We start from the raw sequence: 24,899 nt of genomic DNA, 5'->3' as shown, positions 1-24,899 counted from the left end.
AGGAGACACCTCTATCACAGGAGACCTTTATTTAATATGTTCTCTGCCCTGGGTTTGTAGGTCCTTGTATACAACATACATGTCTGTTACTGTACACAGCAAACCTGTCACTCCAGGTCAAGTGGCTGTTTTCTTTCAGAATGGCCCTCTATGGGAAAGTAAGGGGCACAGGTACTTTCTGATGGCTTAGACTGAAAATCCTGCTAGCTGAAAAGTTACAAGGAGTCGATGATTTATATACATCCCCAAAGTACACATCATCTGGGGAGCTCCTGGACTGGAGTAGGAAGGATGATCATGCCTGTGTGCGTGGGCAGAACAACAGCTTATCACTTAAGCTTACAGCTCCACAGAGATCATTCCTTCCACCACTTTATTTCAAATGCTAACCCAGAGAGGCCCCTGCAGGGATGGGGAGGCTGGTGCACATCCCAAATCACTATCTCACTGTCTGCATTAGAAAGGTCAACAGTGCTGTTTGTAAGGAGGTTTTAGGAGTATATACATGACTGCTAAAAACCAAACAGAAGCTATCCAACAACAAGTAGCTAACAACCAGTTCTAGCTAGTACTAAGCGTGGTTGGAACCAAACCTGTAACTTACAGGGGAAAGCCATACTATGCAATATCAACCTCCAGAGTCTTCAGACCTTCTCTGAAATCTCTCAGTTTGGATATTGCTGATTTAAGTTTTCTCCACAGTACTAGTATCCTTGTTTTGATAGAAGCCAAAATTATCTGTACTGCTTTCATATTTCACATGAAGCAATCTATCCATAATGTTAATTGCTTGGATTTTACTCTGCCAGCAGTCCAGTCACCAGAGAAAAACAAGTAATCAACTTCCTTATTTGAAAGCTAGAAGCACATAATGTTTATTAATAGAGAGCATGGTTTACATAGATTTTACTGTTATTGACCATAAAATGGTGTATACTATAAGCAAGGGTAAAATTTCTAACTAATTAGCCTGTGAAGATCATATTTAATGGAGAATATAAACTTAGGCTCTTCACAAATCTTTAGAGCCTAATTCATTAAGCACATGCACATGTAGTCTTTATGCTGAAACAGGACTTTGACACATAATTCAAGGTTAAATAACCCACCTTGAGATTCACAAAATAGAACAGCTCACATGTTCCAGTTCTTTCAGCCTGTAAGAAAGGAATTGAGGGAATTATGATACACCTTCTTCAGTCAAAGAAGTCTAAATACACCCAGGGAGAAAAGCTGTAATCATCCAGATACTTAAAAAATGTCATCAGCAGGAGAACAATAGTGTTTGCAATGAATACTTTTATCTCCTGGTGCCTTGATTCAGAATACAGTTTGTTAACTCTCACAAGAAGAGCTCCTACACTTGTTTTGCCTCAATCACCTATAGTCATTGTGCAGGCTGATAGTCCTGCTGTACTGAGGACCTAAGGATTTGGACCTCCTTTCATAGTTCTCCTCTCAGCAAAGCCCTTCAGCACACACATAATCATCACTGACATCAGTGGGACTTGTGCACAAATTTGCAGACATTTTGTTAAAGTTAAATCATGCAGTAAAATGTCTAAAAACTCACATGGGCCCATTCAATTGGAACAGAATTTAACTCAACATGTGGAGCATTACTAGTCATGGGCAGCTATGTGAGGAGTGGCTAACCTGATAACTCTGTGCTCAGTGCTATCCTTGTTCAGTCAAAACTTCAGGCAAATTCCCTTAAGCCTGTCACCATAATGTAATTACACATGTATTTGCCTGTTTTAGTCCAAATCTTGTGTCTGACTCAATCCCAGATCCAAAGCCCAAACGATGTCCTTGAGAGTTTTCCTATCAACTGAGATCCTCAGGGCCACTGTTACCACCTGTATTTATACACCTAGTTTGCATTAGCTGTGCCTGTGACTTCAGTAGCATTTCAGTCACAGAATGCTCAGAATTTTTGTCCTTTTTTTTCATTTTGTTCCATTTTTGTTTCAAAACACCTTTAAGTAGAAGGTTGCAGGTATCATAATTAAGGTGCAGTAACCATTATTCTGAGGAATGTGTTACTATTGGAAGACAACAAATATGTCATTGCAGAGACACTGTAATGCTCCTGTAATTCTGGATAATATTTGCTTTGTCATAATATCACAATATAAACTAAATTCTGATTTTAACAGACTTAACAATTGTATTTGTGTCACTTTTTGGAGCCTCTCCCGTTTAGATTGAAATCCTTAAATTAAATGTGTCCCCACTTGTTTAGGTTGATGCTGCCCTCTTCTGAATATACTGGATTATGACATTCACTACCCAGAAACTTCAGGACACTCAGAAAGCAGGCAATTAGTTATACAGCAATCACCAAATGAGAAAACAAATAATATTTTCTTTTTAATCTCACATAACTTTGATCAGCTTGTATTAGAAAGGACTTGGGTAAGAAACTATTTTTATTTCAAGGTCTTCAAGACCAAGTCTTACTCTAGTTTTATCCTCTCTTATTCTGTCATAACAACAGCTTTCTGTCCCCCATTTTGCAATGCAAACGTTCATTACCCACTTGCTATGTTTCCAGAAAAGTTCTTCATGCTTGATCCCACATGGCTTTGTGTGTATGACAGGAGGTAATTGTAACACTTTCATCCATCACTTCCATGTCACTCCATACCCTCTGCTGTAACACAAGATATCTGTGTTCAGAGCTGACTGGATTGTGCTTTCCTGCCCATGCACTGCAGCTTCTACACTGACTATAAGTCTTTTGGGGCAGAGACTATCCTTTTTTCCTGATTGTGGTCAGCACTTAGTACAGTATAATCTTTGCTGGAGTTCTTGTTGCCACTATGCAATTATTAAACCTTTATCAGAAAGAAATTAAACTAGTCATTGATTAATAATACTTTTCACAATTAAATCACTGTGGACATATCAGTGAATCTTGTGCTGGGGATGATGAATCAGTATGACCGAGTTTATTGATTCTTCATGAAACTAGTTTACATCCATCTCCACTGGAGTCTGCAATCTGGTCCTAAATATGTATGAATACTGGATAAATACAAATTACTAATGAATTAGGGAGATGAGTGAAGAAGAGAAGGGAAAAGGGACTGTAATATTCCCTTCTTTAAAAAAAATTGAGGGTATTCGGTGGAAATGGACTCTTATTTCATTAATTGAGGGATCTACAGTAGAAAAGTAAATCCTTATTGTGGTTGGAATCTCAACCTTTGAAACATCCAGAACTTGTGTTTCTCATTCACCCACTGTAAGAAATCAAACTGAAGCAGACTAGTATGAATGTGAATCATAATTCAAGTGGTAGGGGCCCCAAGCTTGATGCTATTTCTTCCTTAGTGGTCCTATTGACCACTCGAAGTAGATCATTACATTTTTAGAAGTAATTGTTAATGTCTATCATTCTTCACTAAGATGTTGCTATGAAGGTTTTATTTCTGTGTTCACAGCCACCAAAGTTTGCTTTGAGTTTCACATGCAAACAAACTGATAATACAACAAAATCACCAAAGATCTTATGCCCTGGGCCACATTAGCATGGAAGCTATTCATAAAGCACACAAAGGTTTTCATTTTGTGTGCTCCCACACAATCCCAATGCTTACTGATCTCTTTGGAGCAGTTTCTTCACAGTGAGCACTTGGAGGAGCAGACCTCTAGATTGCCAGCATTGGAATACTGTATTTTTAGGGCAGGAAAACAGCGAAGCGCAGTTCACATGACCAAACACCTGCCCAGATCAGTAAGAAGTTGTACCTGTGGCAACAGCAGTTACTTCAATGTTCCCTCCTGGTAATCAAAGTAAAATGACAGTTTCAAGCCATGAAACATGTTCAAATAACCTAAAAATTATCATCATCTAGAAATATGCTGACATGATACAAATGCCTTTGAATACACAGCCTAGATTATCTTACAAGTTGTGTATCATCTGCAGCACTGAACTTTGAGGTTATTTGTAACAAGGAGTGTTTAAACCTGCATAGATGTGCAAACCTTACCACAGTCCTCCAAAGAGCACTTCTGTGTGTGCATCTGAAGAGGAACCTGAAGAGTTAGGGCAAATAAATGCTCCAAATACAATATCTCTGAAAAGGGAATGGAACAGCAGAGTGAGCAGGACAGTTTAGGGACACATTTGGTGCTGAGTTCCCTGGCACCTTCTGGCACTGCCATGCAAAACTGGAGTGGATGCATGGAGTCATTTGAAGAAATAGACAATTAAAGAAGAAACTTAAATTAACCCAGAATTTACCGTGTTCATTGAAAAGGAAACTACTATACTGGTTAGCCCCTAACACTACAGGAAATATAAAAACATTCCTCAGGATGTTAATTTCTTTTTCCTCCCCCCCAGTTCAGAAAACTAAAGTCATCATTTTGAAGTCTGGAATTTGGTAGCTTGGTAACTAGGCACCTTCCACGTGCATTTTTGAGATTAATTTAGTTTACTTGGAGAACTAGACTCTCTTCTTAAGGAAAAATTAAATTCTCATGCAACTCTGTGAGTAAAAATAATTAGGGGAAAATAGTCTTCCTAAAAAATGCTCTTACTTTACGAGTACTAAACTTTTATCATGTTAAACTACTACTAAGTTATCATGTTAAATGTTTTAATATCCCCTGTTTACCCCACATCACAAAATTGGTTCTTGAGCAATGCAGTCAAAAATGTCAGCAGTTTCTGCTGTTCTGCATGAATTTAAAAACTAAACTTTACCTCTAATTTTGTTTTCTATTTTTCCTAAGAAAATATTATTTTAAGAGAAGACATTGTCTGCTTCATTCAGGATATAAATTCATCGTTATATATGTAGTAATAATTGATGTAATTCTTGTAATCCACTCCAGTGCTAACAGGCACTAAAACCACACAGTACAAAGTTGCTTGTGGGGATTTAAAAAAAAAAGAAAATAAAGACAGAATGATTCCAATTGCTTTGATGCTAACAACAGGATTGTCTGTATGCAAATAGTTAACCATTTCTGGCCAGAAATCTCTTTCTTATTTGTTGAAATAAAGCAGAAGGGAACTGCTTAACAAAAGCAATGGAGCGCAGATCTGGAAGATGTTTGTTCAGCTATCTGATAGGAGAAATAAATGAAGGTGACAGGAGTTTCTCTATTTCTATACCCACGGAGTCGAATGTGGGACCACACAGACTGCCATAATAAAAGCCAGCTGATACCTGGCCTAAGGCACTGATTATTAATATATTAAAGCTCCTTGCCCAAGCAGTAACTTTGTAATAAAGACAGTACATCACTGGAAGACAAACAGGCTGACCCATTAGGCAGAGTACGTGGATGTGCCTGCAGTTCTGCACATGTGTTTTGGCATAGCTTGTCTTAACAAAGATGCCAGACTTGGGTCAGAGCCCCTGTTTATTTCCTTTATACTTCATATTATAAGTTTCAGTAGGACTGAAAGATCACTGTTAAAATTCAAGACTGATTTGCAAGCCACCTGCAGTGTTCGATGCCCAGCTTCTGTTCATCTCACTGGGATTTGAATTCGCAAATACTTCAAGTAGCACTGGAAATCTCAGCCCAAATCTCAGGCCTCATTTAGGGATCATTTGAAACTTGCCTTGTCTCCAAAGAGAGCTTGATTGGAACTTATAATTAATCCTACTATACATGTCAAATTACACTGGCAATGTCTCAGCCAATTCCCTATAGTTCCACAAGTTCATCAAATCAGCTCTTTAATCTGACGGTGAATTATTTAACCACTGCACCAGAGTCAGAATATCACAGGGGCTTCAATAACTTCTATTTATGTTCTGAATATGTCCATAGCATCTATTAAAGTGTGAATAATGATTTCCATTGGGACCTTCTTTGCATTCCTGTACTAAGCAAAACTGGAAGAATTCAAACACACTGGGTGTTCTATGATTTACAAATCTCAAGCTGAAGAGTGATAAGAGTCATCAACAGAACAATTGCTTCACCAGGGAAAGCCATGACCTTAAAAGTCCCTGTGAGGAACTACACCACCCACCTGAAAAGGTGTCAAACTAACCACCTTGGCACACTACAGTGAACAGGATTTTCCATGAAAAGAGCAGTGTTGGTCAGCATTTTCAAGATAATTTTTAGCCCAACATTTTAGTATCATAAAAATTGTTTGATGTAGAATTGTTATTTTTCACATATTACATGGAAACTGAATAAATGTAGTACAAAAATATTCATTCTCTGCTAACAGAATTCAAGAACTGAAAAGTAGTTTTAAATAAATTTGAAATATATTCTAAATGCCTACTGTAGTTAAGGAATAACATATAAAAATAATAAACTTCAAAGTAATAAAAACATAAAATTAAAATAGTGCAAAATTTTAGCAAATGTATTTTAGAAGGTGTGAAGTCAACTTTGAAATACTTTAAAAACTTGGATTCATTTTTGCAACATACTGTGATGAACAGAGAGACTGAGGAAAAGAGTAGGTAATCTTGAGGTAATATAAAAATTCACTGATTTGATTAATGGTCCTTTTGAAGTTTGAGGAAAATTCCCCAGAGCAAACAATGTGACATCTTCAACCTACTGATTGCTGAGAATGTTGCAGCACAACTGTTTCCTGGGAACTACATACATACTGTTCCATTTTGCATGTGATGCAGGCAGAGATTAGGCAAATTGACAAATGGTACAAACACTGCATGAACTAAAGATGAAGCCTTGGCTATACAGAGATGAAGAGCCAGTTTCAACAATGATTGTACTAAAGCCAAAGTTTCCTCAAATTGATATATAACTCTCATGATCATCTCTGCTCCTATTGCCACACAGGCCTAGATCCAAAAATTAGCAGTGAAAAATACACTCTTTCTTCTCCCCTGCTCACTGAGAATAACTTTGTAAAAGTCATTTCACCAAGTCATAAAAAGGAAGCCTCCTGCAGCCCCCAAAGCTATTCCCCACTTTGCCAGTGTCTGCCAGTTCTTCTACCTCCTTGTTTTATGAAAGTGGAGAGGCAGTGGGAATCAATGGGAATTTACCACTTCCTTTCATGGAAGCAAAGTTCTGTCTCCAATCCCCTCATTGCCTGTCAGCTTTTGAAAGAAGTGTGGCTAGAGGCAGGAACACTTTGAAAAAGCCCAGCAGATTTCTCAAGCCAGTTTTAAAAGTGCCCTTTAAGAGCTTCCCTGAGGTGTTTATGGCTTATATTGCTCAATTAGCTACTTTACATTGCAGTATTTCCTTCAAAAGCAATCTTTGACTAATTGTAAATTCTTAGAAATATGCTTCATATTTTAAAAGTCCTCTTTTTACAGCTGCAATAAAGTCCTCTAGGGCACATATTAGAGGTAACAATGGCACATTTTGGCCATCAAATATCATGACTGGACTTCAACACTCACTCTGTCATCATAATGGGTGTCTCCGACTCATTAGCTGTACCTAGTAACAAGCTGATATTAGCACCTGTTCTCACAAAATGGGTTTTAATAGAAACAGGGCCAAGCTGAATGAGTCTGGGGAAGTTCAGTTCTGAAGGTCGACTGAGTCCATCATAAACATGGAAAGGTTTTATAAAATCTCAGTGTGCACAAATCCCAGGGTTTAGTGGTTTTGTCACTGGACTTCAACTCCTTGAATGACCAGCCCAAAGCATGTTTCATTCTCCATATACACTGGACAGCTAAACGTGAAAGCCCCAGTAAAACTGGGGCCAGATGAAGTTCTGAATCTTTAAAGGCAGTTAGCTCCAGCACCTAGGTCTTGGGATAAATATTTCTAGCTTGAATTCAGTTTTGAAAGAATTCTGTTGATTTTCTATATGGTGTTCCTACTTGACTCAAAGTAATTGTAATAGAACTAAAATTTTAAACGGTCTTAATTATAAAGTAACATTCTTCCCAGAGTCCAATGTTACAGTGATAGGTAAATATAATACATATTGCAGGAGACTTATGTTCATCTAAAAGAGTCTAATTTATTCTGCACTAAGAAAACTTTTCTACCTTCCTTTTTTCTACTCACATAAATAAGCATTACAGCAATGCTCATTGTGAGTTAATGAAAGATGTGCCTTCACTGAAACTACTTAAATGCTTGGGACATCACTATCAATTTTGTTATGGATTTTAGTAGCTTGAGCTGATTCACTAACTGATAGAATTCTCTTATCTCCGAGAATATCTATAAAAAAAGTAACTTGAAATCACTATTCATAATTCTTTCCTTTAGAAAAAGATAAATGGCACTAGATAACTCAATATTTTACAGTATGTGTGGGCCCTCTTCCCGAAGGAGTAACAGTCCAGTTCCAAAGACACTTGGAAAGAAGCTCCCAAAGGAAACACATGTATGAAGAACATAAGCAGAGGTTGACAATTTCTATGAGGAAGGTAAGCTTTAACAGCTCTTTGTTTCAGACTGAACATGGAATCTGTCATCAAAGCATTTTTTTGAGTGAATCTGACGCCAGCCAGGAAACAGATCATCCTTACATAGGCAGCCCCAAAAAGCAACCTCGAGTGAATTTGGACATCAGAAAAGGCCAGAGCAGGACTAGCAAGGTTGTGTCACACATGCACATGTTCCAATATCTGGTAAGCCTTTGCACTGGCTTTCTGCTCTGACTGCCTCATAGCTCTTCAAATAGAGCTAATCCTTCCAGCATGTGTCTCTTCAGAATAGGACATCCTAAGAATGAGTCCAGAAATGCTCATTTAGTGGCTGGGGAAGGCAGGTTTCACTGCTGTGCTGACTGGGCTCACATAAATGCTTAGGGAGTTAAACTCCCCTGGGTTTTTTATCCTTCTCTTCATTAGGAATGGTCATAACTTTGGAGTAACATTAGTATTTATCTGTTCAGTTTCAAGATTAACTTGGAGTACTGTAATGAGTTTGTGAATATGAGGCAATGATCTGTAATTCATGAAGTCTAAGATTCAGGGTAGCCCCAATAACCAGTGTATGAAAACCCAGACCACTGAACTGACCACTGAACACAGAACCTGAAATGTCCAGAGTTTTATGCTAGCTTAGCCTAGTTCCCCTCATAAAATCCCTCTTTTCATGAAATATAATGGGACTGACATTAAGAAAAATTGTGACTCACTTACCAAAAAAATATACTAACCTCCCAGAATCAGGACTTTCAGAAAAGTTTAGTGCTGAAGAGTGTAATTAGCATTTCAAAGTTAAGTAAACACATTTATGCAAGCCTCCCCACTAAGGTACTATGATGCTGTTTTCTGCAGCAGAGAAGACTGATTCCCACCACACCATGCACTGTGGTCTGGAAGAAGACAGAATAAATAATCAAGATGGTTGGTCCTCCAGCTCTTGAAAACTCCCAAGTGCAGTGCTAGTGTTTCTGAATAACATGAACAGAGCAACACGTAATCACCCAGACACACACCCCCCAAGACAACAAAGTAATGCCTGGCTTCTCAGCTCATGTTAACTTGCATAGATCCAATACAGTAAGAAAAGCTGACATTGATTTTTGCCAGCTGAAAACCTGCACTGAAACTTAAAGCAGGTGGAGAACACGGCTGAATATCAGATGCCTTCAATTTAAGGACAAACCTTTGCTAAACTCTTTATTAGAAAGTTATATTCCTTTTGCAACTGAACACTGCTTTATAAAGCTAATATATAAAGTGAGAGTCCAGAGCACAGGCTTTGTGTTTGGAGAAATCTAAATATACTAGCCAATTTAATATCAATGGTCAAAAGGCATGGACTCTCCCCGAAGGTAAAGAACATCCTCTTAATGAAAAAAACTAGCAATAATCTTAGATCCATCTTCAATTTAGACCTTGCATTTTCCCCTGTCGTCAGAGTTTCAATCGCCTTTGCTATGAGCTCTGGATTTCAATTTACAGAGCATTAGCCCTAGGCTGCTCATCAGCATCTTCAGGTCCACTGGGACATGCATTCCAAAATACTGAGCAGTTGGAAGAATGTCAACAAAATCCTGAGTTACAAACAAAACAGACCAGTTGCTCAAGGAAATGGAGGGTATCCCCAATATTTAGGAGCACCAAGTAGACCCAAAATCATAGGGGCCAAAACAGCCTGAAGATGTTGACAGGAAACTGTCCCTAAGGAAGGATGTCTACCATTTCATGCAGATAAGCAACCTACAAGCCAAGGATGACTAAACAAACTGAAAAACAAAAGCATTCAAATGGAGACATCAAAATCATAGGTACATAGAGATTCTATGCATTTTTTTTAGCTCTTATTACTACAACATACCACATAAAGTGCACATAATATGCATTACAACAGGAAACAGGAATCATGAGGGCCACTGCAAACAAAGGTGATCAGATCTCAGCTGGTTTCTCTCTGCAAGCAGCTGTCTTAAAGAAAGGTGTGTGCCCATATATAAGCCCTTACTTTCTCTGTTTGATGTCTCAGTCCTTGTTAATCTGTTTTCCAGCACAGCACACCAGTGCAAGCGCTGTGCTTCTCCTTGGCGCTGACTGCACGTGGCAGCTGCAAAGCTTGTAGCCAGTGAATTTTGCAGCTGGTCTGGTAGCAGTTGGCAAAAACCTAGTGTCCAGATGGACATTAAATTTGCATTATTTATAATACATCAAAAGTGAATAGACCTCTATGAAAGTGACTTATAAGGACATTTATTTAGGGACTTATTTCTGACAGTTCCGAAGCCACTTTCATCCAAGCTCTGCTTAGATGCTGGATGTTTTACTCACCCGCAGGAAAACGTTCCTCAGCTCCTGATCACTCTTGACCCTTACATAACTCACACATGTGGAAGAACAAGTAAATCTTGTACTTTCTATAGATTATGACCTACAACTTAGTAGTAGACCTATTTTCAACTATAGCACTTGTGTCCAAGAGCATAGACTGTGCAAGGATCTGACCTGCTGGACTTTTCCTACTTGCAACGTGAAAGAATGGCAAAGAAGCAGGTCACAAACTGAAGTTTTCAAATTAAAAAGGAAACAGTCACCAGAAAGGCAAGCCATTAGGAAAGGTGTCCTGGTTTTGTCTGGGAGAGAGTTAATTTTCTTCTTAGTAGCTGGCACAGTGTTGTGTTTTGGATTCAATACGAGAACAACGTTGATAACACACTGATGTTTTGGTTGTTGCTAGGTAGTGCTCACCCAAATCAAGGACACTTCCGTTCCCCATGCTCTGCCTGTGAGGAGCTGCACAAGAAGCTGGGAGGAAGCATGGTTGTCTGGAATGGGCCAAAGGGATATTCCACACTGTAGAACATTGGGCCCAGTATATAAATTGCAGGGAGTTGGCAGGAAGGGTCTGATCACTTCTCAGGGATGGGCTGAGCATCAGTCAGCAGGTGGTGAGCAATTGTGTTGGGCATCACTTGTTTCTCTTTGGTTATATTCTTCTTCTCTCCCTTTCATTATGGTTATTATTATCATTAGTATTATGATATTTTGTTTTGTTTCAGTTATTAAACTATCCTTATCTCAACCCACAAGTTGTACTATTTTCCTGATTCTCCTCCCCATGGTGGGTGGGGTGGCAGGGGGTGGGATGGGCAAGCAACTGTGTGGTACTTAGTTGCCAGTTGGGGTTAAAACACAACAAGAGGCCACTGCCTGATAAACTGTGCACAGGGAGTGCTGTACCACACCAGATAAAGCAAATAGCTTTCCTATAGTGTTTCCATCTCCCAGTGGACTCTGAAAATTCCCCTTTATCACACAGATGGTAAGACACCCAATGTCCATCACTCTTCAGAATTCATAGAAAACAGTGATTCTTTATATTGAAAGTCCTTTAGCTTTGCAAAACTCACACAAAATATCATAATGGAGAGCAATCAGGTGTCTTTTTTTTTTTTTTTTTTAATAACCTGAATCAAGAAATAATATCTCTTGCTTTGAAAATGACAGCCTTTAAAAAGAAGGTCATTTTCATTTATATCTTCAGGTCTTAGCACTTTGGGACTGCCATTATAAAAGCCATTTTGCTAGTATGGGCTTTCAAAAGCTTAACTAAAACTTTCTGAAAAGAAAACAGGTCACTGGAAGATTACTTCTGTTCCTATAGAATGAGAGAAATTGCAATTTCTTTAGGTCCAAGCAGTCGAACAACAGAGCACTTCATCACTTCCTGAAGCTACTGTCAGATCAGCCCACAATGCTTCAGTCCCTTCTCAATACCAGCTGTGAGTACACCATGATTTGTATCATCTTTATTCTCTCCTCACTCTGCTCTGGAGTTTAAGCATACTAGTAAGACTTTCAAGTATGTGAACCAATCACCAGTACACCACCACCACAAAACTCCATAGTATTTCAACAGCATAAGTGGACTGCACAGTCTGTGGTGTTTCAGCAATCCAAGGTCACTTGCCTTACAAATTATTCATTTCTTGATTCCACATCATTAAACACCTGATTCTGTTCACTGAAAACAGCACAAGCTTCACTGGGAGAAAAATTATTAAATCAGCCATGACAGCTTTGCTATGGATTTGCTAATCCAGTATAAATAGTCTGACAAAAGTCCAATAGGATATAGTGGAACAACATATCTCAAGCAGTGGCTGTTAATCACAGTTAAATAGCTATTCAATGGAAATGACAGTTTCAGTCTAACAATCAGGCACTTCAGAGGCAAGTGGTGCTGAAAGTTTGCTGTCTGTACCCCACCACTGATCCTCCAGCTTGTTCCATGCTGGGGGTAGCCATGGGAAAACACCCTGCGAGGCAGCACAGCATCCAGGGGTAGCACAAAAGGAACAAACTGGCAACCAGGTATCAAGTTTTCATTTCCTTATTTAGATATCCCAGGTAATGACAGAAAAAAGTTATGAAGAATGAAACTGAAGTCACCGTGGAGCAGGGAAACTAATAGATTCCACTACTAAATCACCACAGTGTCAGATCTGCCATGTCACTGCTGCACTTGGGAACATTCAGAGCCAAAATGTTGTTAGATTCAAGTCAAGTCCTTTGCTGATGTCCTCACCATTTTCTTTTACAAATGTTTAAAATTTGAGGTGAGTCTGTTGCCAAAGTACTTTTGATCAATAAGAGCAAATGTGTGTGAGTGAGGGAATTTTCCTAAGTGATTTAACATCAGCTGGCCTTATTCTGCTGTATTTCGTGTGTATACAGGCCTGTGCCAAGTGAAGGAGTTCACAGTGCTTTGCTCCTCTATTCCTTCTTAACTCTCTTATTTCCCTCTCCACTATACCAGCAGAACTGCTATCAAAGTGCCCCTGTTACAAAGTTAGATGGCTTAACTTTGTTTCAAGTATAGATCTCTCTGAATAAGACTTTGTGGTGATATATTTGAATATGCTGCCTTCAGCAGCTTCGATGGCAAGGGTGGCCTTAAACACTGGGCTGGGAAGGCTGGTGGCAATGACCTCTAGCCTGCAAAGCAAGATATGGAAAGGGACATCAAACTAAAGCAATGCTAAGAGTAGTCATGCTGAAGTTTGCAAAAACTAAATTAATCTGAAATGACACCCACTGTAGAATCAGTAAAACATCTGTGCTTAAATGGCTTGTCTAGTTTAACACAGATGGAACACAGTCATGAACTAGGGAATCAGATGTCCAAAAGAATAGGCTCTAGTCTGCAAACAGAAATGATCTATTTAATTTTCTACATCTGAGTAGTCCCATGAAAGACTTAAGTGCATAATGGTCACACCACTCAATTTTGAGCTCCAGCTATATGCAGCACTACAGTGTTATGGGCTGAGGTTTTCAACATCCTCTCCCCGCCAAAAAAGGTTAAAAAAAACCCCTCAAAGACAAAGCTTCTCTTCCAGTAAACAGTCAGATTTCTTTCCTTGTAATTAATATGGTATGGTTGATATAGATTTTAAAGAATAGAAGTTTCTGTTTCTCAGTAATTTTATTCTACTTAATTATTCTAATACCAAATACAAATCCCAGAAAATATTTAGCTTGCAACAAGTGTTTCTATCTTCATGTTACTGAACTGTTCAGTAGCATCAAAAGAGCCTTAAAATGCTTAATAATTATGGCTATTGTACAAGGAAGAATGCAACAGTGGCTTGATGTTAAGCTTCCATTTGGAAAAATTATGCTATAAATATAAAATGGGCACTAAAAAGCACAATTTAGTTACAGTAGCACAAAAGAAGGACCAAAGAAGATTTTAAGATGCCATTAAAACTAGATGTCCCAAACTGAGAACTTGCATCAGGTTTCTAACCCTTCCAAGATACTAAAGTGTGTGAGCCAAAGCATCTTGCAGAAAAGTGTTACTTCTTCAACCTTTGGATCAGGCCTGAGATCACAAAACAACTCAAGAAGGCTTTCTCCTAAAGCACATCTTCACCTTCATACACAGAAGGGCATTGCAGTCTAATACAAGTAAAGGCAAATCCCTCAAAAATACCAAATCTCCCATTCTGTTGTCACACCATTACAGAGAAATTCCTGCAAAGATACACTGCCATTGTGGGTGATGTGCAACGGGTTAAGGCTGCTGCCCTCATGCTATGAAGTCATAATATTTCTTTGCAAAATGAAAATTGTTTTCAAACTTTTGCGTACATAGCAATAGGCTTTTTTGTTGAATTTTTTTTTTTTTTCATTTTTCAAATTATTTTTTGTCTCTGTCCTATCCATGAGAGAGTTATTTGGAAGCAGTTCAGTGTTCATGGTCACTTCCAAGACACTGAATATTGGTGTTCTCTCTACAGTGCAGAGAAGAGGGAAAGAGTAGCATATTATATCCAATTCCCTCTATAACTATATAATTTGAAAACAAATAAAATAATGTAAGCTTAGCTCTGGATGCTTCTTAGTAATTCAAAAGAAAGTACATAAGATTATTACAGAACAGAAGATCATTACATTTGGGACATTTCTTGGAGCAAACAACCCAATCATTTGGCATGACATTGAACTGTTCGTTCTGAGACCATGAGACAAGGTCTTCAATCACTATAAAATGCTCCATCAGCTTTGTATTACAGTATCAGCTGCACTTGGACAGTTTGTATAAATAGACGAGTACATCTCATTTGGATGAAGAAAATGATACTGGACGACTACAGATACATTGTCTTTTGCTTCAAAATTAAGCAGGAAGCAGAGTTTATGCATAAGAACGCCCTTACTGTAAATGCATAGATTGTCACTTGCTTAACACATGTTTTACTTTTGGCACAGCAACAATACAAACGTTTACAAAATGGGTTAGAGCCAAGAGATGCCTCCTCCAAGCCATCAGTCTCAGAATCCTACCCAGTTCCCATTCCTTCCCAGGAAAACCTGGGAAAACAGATTGGGAAGATGCAGAAGTACACACAGATGTTTTATATCTGGTTTTGTATGTATGTGCATATATAGACACATGTTAAGTCTATGTGTAAACATATACACATGTAGTATGTTCTACAAGTGCAATAGACAGTGTTCAGGTATCTGGGCTCTTCAGCTCTCTAAGATCCTTCCAAGCCCAAACTTTATGCAAAGAACTTTTTCTCTGTTCGGTAGAGATATGTCATTAAAAGACAAAGTTATTTTGGAGGACATCTTGTAACTAAATGTTCTGACTTCTGCTAACAGGGTATTCCACATCTACAGACCAGTTTCTCCATTCCACATCCTGACTGAAGACCTGTCACAGCAGGGACTGCAACACCAGCTATGCCTAGGTCAAGCTAGGGGTAGCTCTTAATCCCTTCTCTGAAAGAGTCAGGAGTAGGCATTTCAGAGATGCATGGCAAAAGCAGAGGCCACATGATGCAATCACTGTTTTGGAGCTAGTGACTGCCACTTTCCACATTTCAGAAAGGAATTTCTCTCTGGCAATGCCATGGGCAAATTGCCTTATTTTGACAGTAAAGAGCAGCTTTTATTCTTCAAAAATTTCAGTAGCTGAATAGCCTCTTTTTTGTGCTGATCACCATCACTCTTAATGCCAAAAGAGAAGTGTGTACCTGTAAGGCAAATATTGTAAGATGTGACTTGTTGAGATGACTAGTCACATGCTTCCAGCTGGAGCTCATTTCTCTCCTAAATGCCATCCATAAGAACATAAGAACAATTCTATACATGTGACTCTTGCTGAAGAAACATACATATGGTTCTCTTGAAATTGTTCCTTGCCTACTTATTTTTATATCACTTTGATATTTACAACACTCGATATCTGTACTGCAATCCTCTAGAAAACAGAGTATGCACCACAGGTAACTCTTACAGGCAAAATTCATATTAACACCAGAAAATCCCCAACAACATCCAAGTTTAGAAATAAGAGAATATGAAGGATTTCCGTTCAAGATCAGTAATTTTTAACCTTACAAAGGTCCACCACATCTCACCAACAGATTTTTACTTCTATAGCTTTGTCTCCAAGAATCCCAGCTGGAGCTGAAGGCCTTGCAAGAAGGCCCTCCAAAGGCAATAACCTTGTGCCTTTCCCCACCTGTTTTCCCAGGCAGGGCAAGGGCATGATACTCTCCTAGGATTTGAGGTTTGGACAAGTCACCCTTCCTCCTAAGGGCATCACCCAGGAAACAAACATTGGTTAGGACAACAGCTTCCTAGTCCATTGCCCCGTTGACACCACTGATCAGCAAAGGCCCACACCCAAAAGTATTTGTGCCAGAAACTACACAGCCACTCAGGTCAAGCTCCTGAGATTCATAACCGAAAAATAATTGAAAAAATATTATTTCTGACTGGCCCGGGAACACAGCAAAGTGCAGCCGTTTTTCCAGAGCCAAACAAGTGTCCACAGACACATTGGAATAACTAGGCTGATATCAGCCAGCAAGGAAATCAGAGGAAGTGCCATCTGACCCATTCCAAATACAGATGCAGATCTGACATATGACAAGCTGCTTCATCAGACAGGCTCTCATTTCAATGGGAAGAAATATTTCTGAATCAAAATTCAAAACATGAAGTACTTTCTATTTTCCAGAAGAAAAACATCAACCTATGACTAACACATAGTAGCTTATTAGAAAACAAGATTAGAGCTCTGCTATCTATAGGGAAATAATCTTTCAACCAAAAACCTACGGAATAAAAAAATAAGAAGCTTTTGAGGAGCCATCATAGGTGACTGGTGAATGGAACCTAATATAAAGTAAATTACTGAAAAAAACTAATATTATTTTCCTACCACTTTCCTACCTTGTAAGATTGAGAAGGCTTTCTATTAAACATGGGTTTTCTAGCAAAGTTCATCACCAATTGCCTTACTAATACAAAAGGAAGTAGCTATTTACTCATCTCCTGCAGTTTGGGATCAGTCTTGTCAATAAGGCAAGGACCCCAAAAAGACTTTCTTTCAGTTCTTAACCATGACAGAGACTTTTTAGATGGTCTTTAGGAAAAGTTCTAATTACAACTGGGAATTAATTATAGCTGGAAATTTTCTCATTGAATGGATTTTCATTGGAGAATACTGATTCATAAAAACAATTTCCCTCAAACATTATTGCATGTTCAACAAAGTTCTGCTGTAAAACTGGCAACTCTCCTGCCAGCTCCTCTGGCAAGAATGGGGTCTTCATATTCAGTTTTGCTATGAGGAGCTGTTTATGTAAGGAGGTTTCACAGGATGTCTCTCAGGAGCTGAGGGCAACTGTCTGCTCCAGTTCAGTAATAAGAGAAAAACAAATTACATTTTCAGGACTTTCAAGAAAGTTAATTTTCTAGACTTTACTTGTTGTGGGAAGCTTTAGAATTTCTATGTTTTTCTTCCAATCAGCATAACTTCCTGCAGCTTTCTGAAGTTCTTGTGGATTTTTCCATGGAACAAAACATCTGAATTCCCAATAACTCTGCCTTCAGTCTCCCCAGGCCATGCTTAGTTGTAGCTTGTGTCCCCTTCACACCACAATAACTCTCTCCTCATGAACACAGGGCTCCATATCTCCATGAACAAGGGTGCGATGACACAGGATAGAAGGCAGCTTGAACTGTCTAAGAAAGCCTTTCTCCACCTTGGTCACTACAGCAGAAACACCAAATACAGGCCGGGGGGGTTTCAGCAAACCCTCTGTCACATGGTGTTTATCTCTCTCTCTTCTCCTTCCCTCAGTCTGTCTTGGATGATTTGAAAACACTCCAGGAGAGAAGTTATCTTTTATTGTGTACTCATTTGTGGCCTCTGGGAGAAGCTACAGTAAGTGAAGATCTAAGCAGAGCCTTGTTAGTAAATTCTTCCTGAGTTTATAATTGCTAGGATCAACAGTAAGGCAGGGGAAAGAAAGACCTGTCAATTTTTTTTTTAAATTAGAAATATGTCCTAGTTAGAACAGCTGGGCCCAGTTCATCACTGAATGGGTGTAACCCAAAACTGTGTATTCTATAGCCTTCCATGCCATTTCCCAGAAACTGTTGTCAACAGACTATTAACACCCTCTACCCAGAGCAGCCTGACTCATCAGGCTACAAACTAGGCATTAAGAGGCCTTCGAGATAGAAGGGTGTTTTTGTCCTCAGCCCTGAGGGAAGTACTGAGCATTCCTGCCTGAACTGGAGAATATATAATCTTGGAGTCTTGGGACTTTTTTAACCACTCGTGGGATCCAGAGGAAGACTGCAGCTCACTGCTCTCAACCAAACTGCAGACCACCTCTCTCGACTGGACTGCAATCACCACTTTCAACCAGACTGCAACAGCACACTCACCAACAGGTTTTCCCCCTCTCCCTCTACTTTAGACTCAGGGGGCCCAAAGAACACCACTCTGTTCATGCCCCAGGGTGCTGGGTTATACATTTGGGTTTTGTGGGTTAAAACCAATTGTTTGTCTGTATAATCGTACTTATTGTATTATTTTATTAAATTCTTATTCTGACTTATAATCTCTTTTGGGTTGAGTTCATTTTCCCCTGCTGGTTTACCTTTAAACCAGCACAAAATACAGCTTAGAAATGTTGCCAAATGGAGCCACACTGAGGGACAATATTTAAAGCACAAGAACATCCCAAGGTCTCAGAGATCTTTTGAAATCATTGGCCCTGCCCTGTGCTGTTCATGATGTACATAAACAATATAAGTAGACAGAAAGAATCCCAAGTATGGGTAAATTAGAACAGTTGATATATTTAAGCACATTTAGGGCAAGGAACATAAGAATTCAAAAATATCTGGATCTAATCTCTAACAAGCCAGAAAAATATGAATAAAATGTGAAATATCGGTTTGTTGTTTTAAAAATCATAAACAGAATTAAGACACAAGAAAGGAACACCATGGACCTCTGATTTAATTGCTATGGCAACTTGCACAGCAGTTTTTCAGAGTGGTTCTAGCAGTTCTCTCATACTAGCAAAACAAACGTGTTGAACAATAAAATGTAAAGAAAAATATTCATTTAAATATGTTGTATCAACACACATAAGAGTGATACCATATATAATTTGAATTTAATATTACATCCACATCATATTGAAGCACTTGAAGTTATTCATTTTGGGATATGGGACCGAGGGGAGGGCCTTCTAGGTTACAGGTCCAATCTACAGCTGATTCAATCTTATCTACTCAAATTTATCGAGTTCTGAATCAAAACTAGTAGGGTTTTCTTACTCTCACTACTCTAACAACATCATTCTACAGCCTAACTCTGAGAGCTTGTTACCTTCTAGAAAATTCCTGACAGAACTTACTTGTGTCCCTATCATGTCTTTTTACTCTTTACCAACAGTTTTTTTTCCATTTAATCAACTTTTCCTCCTTGATATTTATTCCACTTCTAGTTTCTTCATATAGAAAGCTACCACATTCTCTCTTCGTTTTTCCTTTGCTATGCTAAACAAGCCAGAAATAAGCATATAAATATACACATATACATAAAAATATATAGGCACTACAAACACACACAAATATATTAACAAATATAAGTGTATATTTATGCACATATGTACATAATTATGAAGGAATGGGATTGTGTCAGTTCAGATTATATAACTAAAGAAAAATGTGAACTTTCAAATAAGAAAAATATGTTTATATATAATATACATATTTGTATCCCTCCCCATTGCAATGGAGTAATAATTCTTATGGCCACAAAACAGCCTCAAATTATTCAGACTCAAGTTGTTCAGTACCTTGTAACAGAATTCCATGAGTTAATTAGGAATTTGCTCTTATACATTTTAAAAGCATCACTTAACACCAGCTGGATTCTTCTACTCTACCTTCTCAATCTATGCTAGTTATTATTTCTTTTCAGGCTGCCAAGGACTTTCTTATTCATCCACGTTTGAAACTAAACACAAAATTTTCAGTCTACTCTCCTGTGAAAAACTAAGTGGTTTCTAACTATTTTGTCTCCAAACCCACTAGTTTTCTCTTGCAAAACAGTAACCAAATCACAGCAATTCAAATAAATACAAGTCTTAGTTTTCTACAATGGCATTTTAAACTTCCCATGCTATTCTCCTTCTCTGTACGATCTAACGTCTTTATTCTTTGGGATACAGCTCAACAATGAGAAGCTCTCAGCTCCCTTTTCAAATTTATTCTAGGATACAACTGGACTGACTTGCAAGAACGTTTCAGACATATTCAGAGCTGGAGGTTTGCTGCATTGTAAGCCATAAAAAGCACAATTAGCAGTTCATACTGGCACGAAAAAGTCAACATTCTTCATCCAATCACAGTGAAAATCAACAACAGAGATATTCCCATAAGTAACAGGTATTCAATTCCATTGAACTAGACAGTTTTGTCACTTGATTGGTATTAGATCAGAGTTTTCATTACTCAAAAGGATATTGGAAAAATACGGCCAATGAAAGCACAATGCACAGTGCTTGCAGTGTACCATGTATGTTTGTTTTCACCCCGCCCCAGCAAATAAGAGAAAACCAGAACTCCTATTTGCTTTTGTGCATTACAGAGGTCAAGAAAAATTTAATTTTGCTAGAAAGGAGTAATTACATGATTAAGGTAACAGAGCTTAACACATGCTTCCAAGAGGCTCTGATCTGTCCTAGCAAAATTAAGAAGTTACAGTGTTAAACTGAATTGTCAGCTATTGTATGCATTTTGTCTAATACATGTCTCCTTAAGAGCAGCATGGGTACAGTTTTATCATCATAACATGTTCTTAGGAGGTTGTTGATTACACAAAGGACTCAATTTGGCCATATCACTGTCTTCACATGATGATGCAATCAACTCATTCAGCTACAAGTTCTAATGTCTCCAGCTTCATCTATACTGGGATCAGCCAGTTCACTCTTTCTAAAGACAGTTCTCTCTGAACTGATTTACTATGTGCATAAACACCTGAGTAGGAATAGAGGAAGGGAGAGTGAAATGATTAGAATGACCAATTGGTTGGAATTATCTCTGAGCAGCAGCATTGCTTCCTTTCAGCTTAAGCAGTTTGTGGAATTACAAAGTTAGTTTGCAAGCTGAAGATATTTCTAGTACTTTGAGAAGCTACTGTAGGCTTGTCCAAATAAATGTAACAGATTAACAGCCTGACTATGTGCTTTGGAAGAATGAATGTCCTTCTGGTAGTAATTGCTGGTAATTAGAAAAACCTATCTGATAATTGTTATCCAGTTATCTGATCTTGGACATAATAATTCTACAAAGCCAATGTCCAGGTTTCACCACACAACTGGGGATTCCAATTTATATACTCAGACTGATTAATTGGCATGAATCCCACCAGCCCCACGCCAAGGTTACCTCAGTGAAACCTACATTGTGAGTGGTTCACTGTGTTCCATTCAATAACTCAAATTATATCAGCATCTTCTTATTCGGAAACCAAACATTAAAAATTGAAAAGCTCTCAGGTCTACAGTTTAAATGGCCACCTTATTTAAACTGTCATGGGCTTTGAACCCTCAATGACTGCAAAATGTGCATGATCTGAAAAATAACACTAATGCAAACCTAATGTTGCCCTTGCATATTTCCTTGAGGAATTCAATGTGAAATGGTCCAAGAATAAAGAAAGCTACATTTTAATTTCATTAAAAATTAAGCATCATAACAGAACCAACAGCAAAACAGCATTAACTGAAGGCAGCATTTCTGAGCATATGATGAAGTAATAGTTTTTGCTGAAGGAGGTATGTTTGAATGTTTGTGTGCATACCTATATACTTTACATTTATACATATGCATAAAAACAAAAGTTCAACTTGTATCACACTACACATTTCATTATATTACAAATCTCAAAGAATACAGTCTTGCTTATGGGAAAATATAAAAAAGCTGTATCATGCTTTACTTTTAATTTGAATCAGATAAGTATATATTTACTACTGGTAGTCATTAAAACATGTACTATAACTGCCTCAATAATGGCATCCTTAGGGAAGTGACAAGGCCTGTGTTAGTCAAATAGTATAGCAAAGAGATCATTAAAATAAAATACCTTATTTCCCTGTACAAACAGGAGCTAAAAATTACATCAAAGTAGGATCCCATAATAAGAAAAATCAGGAAAAAAACCCAAAGTATTAAAATATTGCAAACATTAAGTTTTTAAATGTCACAAAAGTCACTGGAGCAGTTGTCCGACATTTACAGAATTCCTGTCTCAGTTGTATAGTAGCTTTTATTCATTAACTCTGAAGGCACTGATTCACTAGTACACTCTAAAGAACTGAAGGTTGCATTTAAAAGTAGTTTAGAAACGGTTATAAGAATTTAAAAGTTACAGTGGTTGCCAGTAAAGAGGAACTCTGCAAACTCACCATGTGCTATCCTACACACAAGCGCTGTTTTCTGTTTCAATTCGGAGAAACTGTTTCAGTGTGTTTCAGATGCTGAGGTGTGGTAACTGTTTAAAAAAAATTAACAGAAAATATTTTATGTGACCACTTTACAACACAACATTGAAATTGTTAGAAGTAAACTTTGTATTTACTTCTACTGCACACAAATTTAACGAAGCTGTAAATCAACATAAGTTTTACCGTTTATTTTAGCAAAAGGAGACTCACCCCTCAAAAATGAAGCACAAAATCATTTTAAGCTGGATATTGAGAAAAGAGATAAGAAAGCTCTTTTTTTTTTCTTTCAAGCTGAATGTTTAGCACACCTGGACCCCTCTGAAAATTCTTGTGGTATTTTAAGCAAAGTGCTCCACTTCGAGACATAAAGAGCCCGGATTTGTTGGAAACAGGTGGGACTCGGTCCACTGTGCACACTGAAAGCAGGAGAGAGTCTTTCCCTAAAAGCAGGGAGTCTGATTTCCACATACTGCAGCCTTGCACCTCTTGCCAGCAGGTGGCAAGATGACAGACAGCGAAAGGGATGATGCTAAGCCCGTATGAGTCACTCGAGGAGCCAGCTGCAGCCCCGTAATGTAACCATTTAAAAAAGAGACAGCTCCGTAAATGCTGAGACCCCCGAATAACGACACCTGCATTTTCTGCATTTACTAAATGTCGAGAAGCTGAAAGTAAATACTGTTCCACGTAGCTCTACAAACTAATTTATAAAATGACCAACAAAGCAAGCAAGGGTTTTGTACTGCAGCCTGCATTGCAACTGAAGTTACATGCTACTCATCTTCCCACACACCTGCTAAGTACTCAGTGCTACTCAGTTCCAGAAAAAACACAACGGGTGAGCAGAATGAGAAGGAGAAGACCTTGATTTTTAGGATTTTAATTAAGTCTAGCATACATAAAAATAACCCAGAGTCTGACCCAACATTCATTTGCACAGACAAATGAGGAGGCATTGAAGTAAATTCAATTTCCCAAATGAAACAAGGACAGGTAAATGGAAACACAGGTGACAAAACAGAAGCCAAAATTTGAGGTAAAGGAGAAAGTTATCAATGAGTCCTTGCTGAGCTTTTCTAAATGCCTACTCCTAGAATGAGGAATTTGATGTGAAACTCATGTTCATGGAGTGGGATGGGATCCTATTTTAAGTAAAATACAAGAAAGGATTCATTGCAATTGTAAAGAAAAGTGTCTTTTCTAAAACAAAACAAACAAACAAAAAAATAAAAAACCAAACAAAAACCCCAAACAACCCCCCCAAAAACCAAACCCTGAAAAACCCTCATGTTGCTGAAAACTTGAAGATATTTCTCCTTGAGAATAATTTGGGGGAATTATTTCAATTAAAAATTCTGTAATACAAACTCTCTGCTCTGGAGGGCCACCTCCCCACCTATTCTTCCACTTCCCAGAACCACACAGTGTATTATACCAAAAGACTAACTCAAAGACCCCTGTTACCAGCATTGGTCTGTAAAATACAACTAATCGAGGTTACAAAACCAAAAATGCCTTTACAACAAGTAAATTCTATTATTTCTCAGATGTTTTCATCTAATCTTACCTGCAAGTAGAATGGAAGAACAAGGAGAGGGTGAATTGATGCACCTCCCTTCAAATCGATGCTAGAGGGCTACTGGCAGTATCTTGTTGTTTACTGAGTGACACAGCATAGTGAGAACAACACTTGGAGTAGTGACCCAGGTTTGATCTCACTTTTCACACCCATAAGCAGAAGTCAGTTGAGTTGCACTACTGTAACACTGGAATCAGGTCTACAATGACATTTTCTGTCGCAGTGCAAAATGCATGGATAATGTTTAAACACCTAGAAAAGAAAAGAAAGAGGATTCAGCAGAGAAAATACGAAAAACCATTAAGCTGAGTAACAATAAAAGGAGTATCTAAACACAAGATTTATTATAACCAAGTCTTCTAATTACAATTAAGCTGGGCATATATTTTTCTTCTTCCACTGCTTCCTCTTTAGAAAAACTTTTCATTTTTGCATTCCAGGCTAGATGCACTACCCTCACAGGCTATAGCATTAACAGTAACCAGCATATAGAATATGAACATGACTGGGAACTCCTAACTGTTGAGTACAAATTTAATAGAGTCCTTTTCAGTGAGAGTGAAAGATGTCATAAAACTTTATAAGTTTGAGCCATACCATGCTGCAACAGAC

General features: G+C 38.2%; 1 long non-coding RNA gene across 2 annotated transcripts in view; it reads right to left on the bottom strand.

Annotated features, from left to right (window-relative positions):
- The window catches only part of LOC127470967 (uncharacterized), a 96,434-nt gene that overhangs the window by 54,716 nt on the left and 16,819 nt on the right, over nt 1–24,899 (bottom strand). The window contains exons 5-7 of one of the 2 annotated variants that reach the window (XR_007904474.1): nt 24,276–24,539; nt 22,670–22,755; nt 1,110–1,157 (exon numbers count right to left, since the gene is read on the bottom strand). This is a non-coding gene — a long non-coding RNA (uncharacterized LOC127470967). The remainder of the gene's footprint in view (nt 1–1,109; nt 1,158–22,669; nt 22,756–24,275; nt 24,540–24,899) is intronic. The other variant, XR_007904475.1, reaches the window with a different exon arrangement.

This window comes from Manacus candei, unplaced genomic scaffold, assembly GCF_025592945.1.
Source record: "Manacus candei isolate 608988 ecotype Guabito, Panama unplaced genomic scaffold, ASM2559294v1 h1tg000023l, whole genome shotgun sequence".
In the NCBI taxonomy this organism is placed as follows: domain Eukaryota; kingdom Metazoa; phylum Chordata; class Aves; order Passeriformes; family Pipridae; genus Manacus; species Manacus candei.
This window is presented reverse-complemented; position numbering and strand designations above follow the sequence as displayed.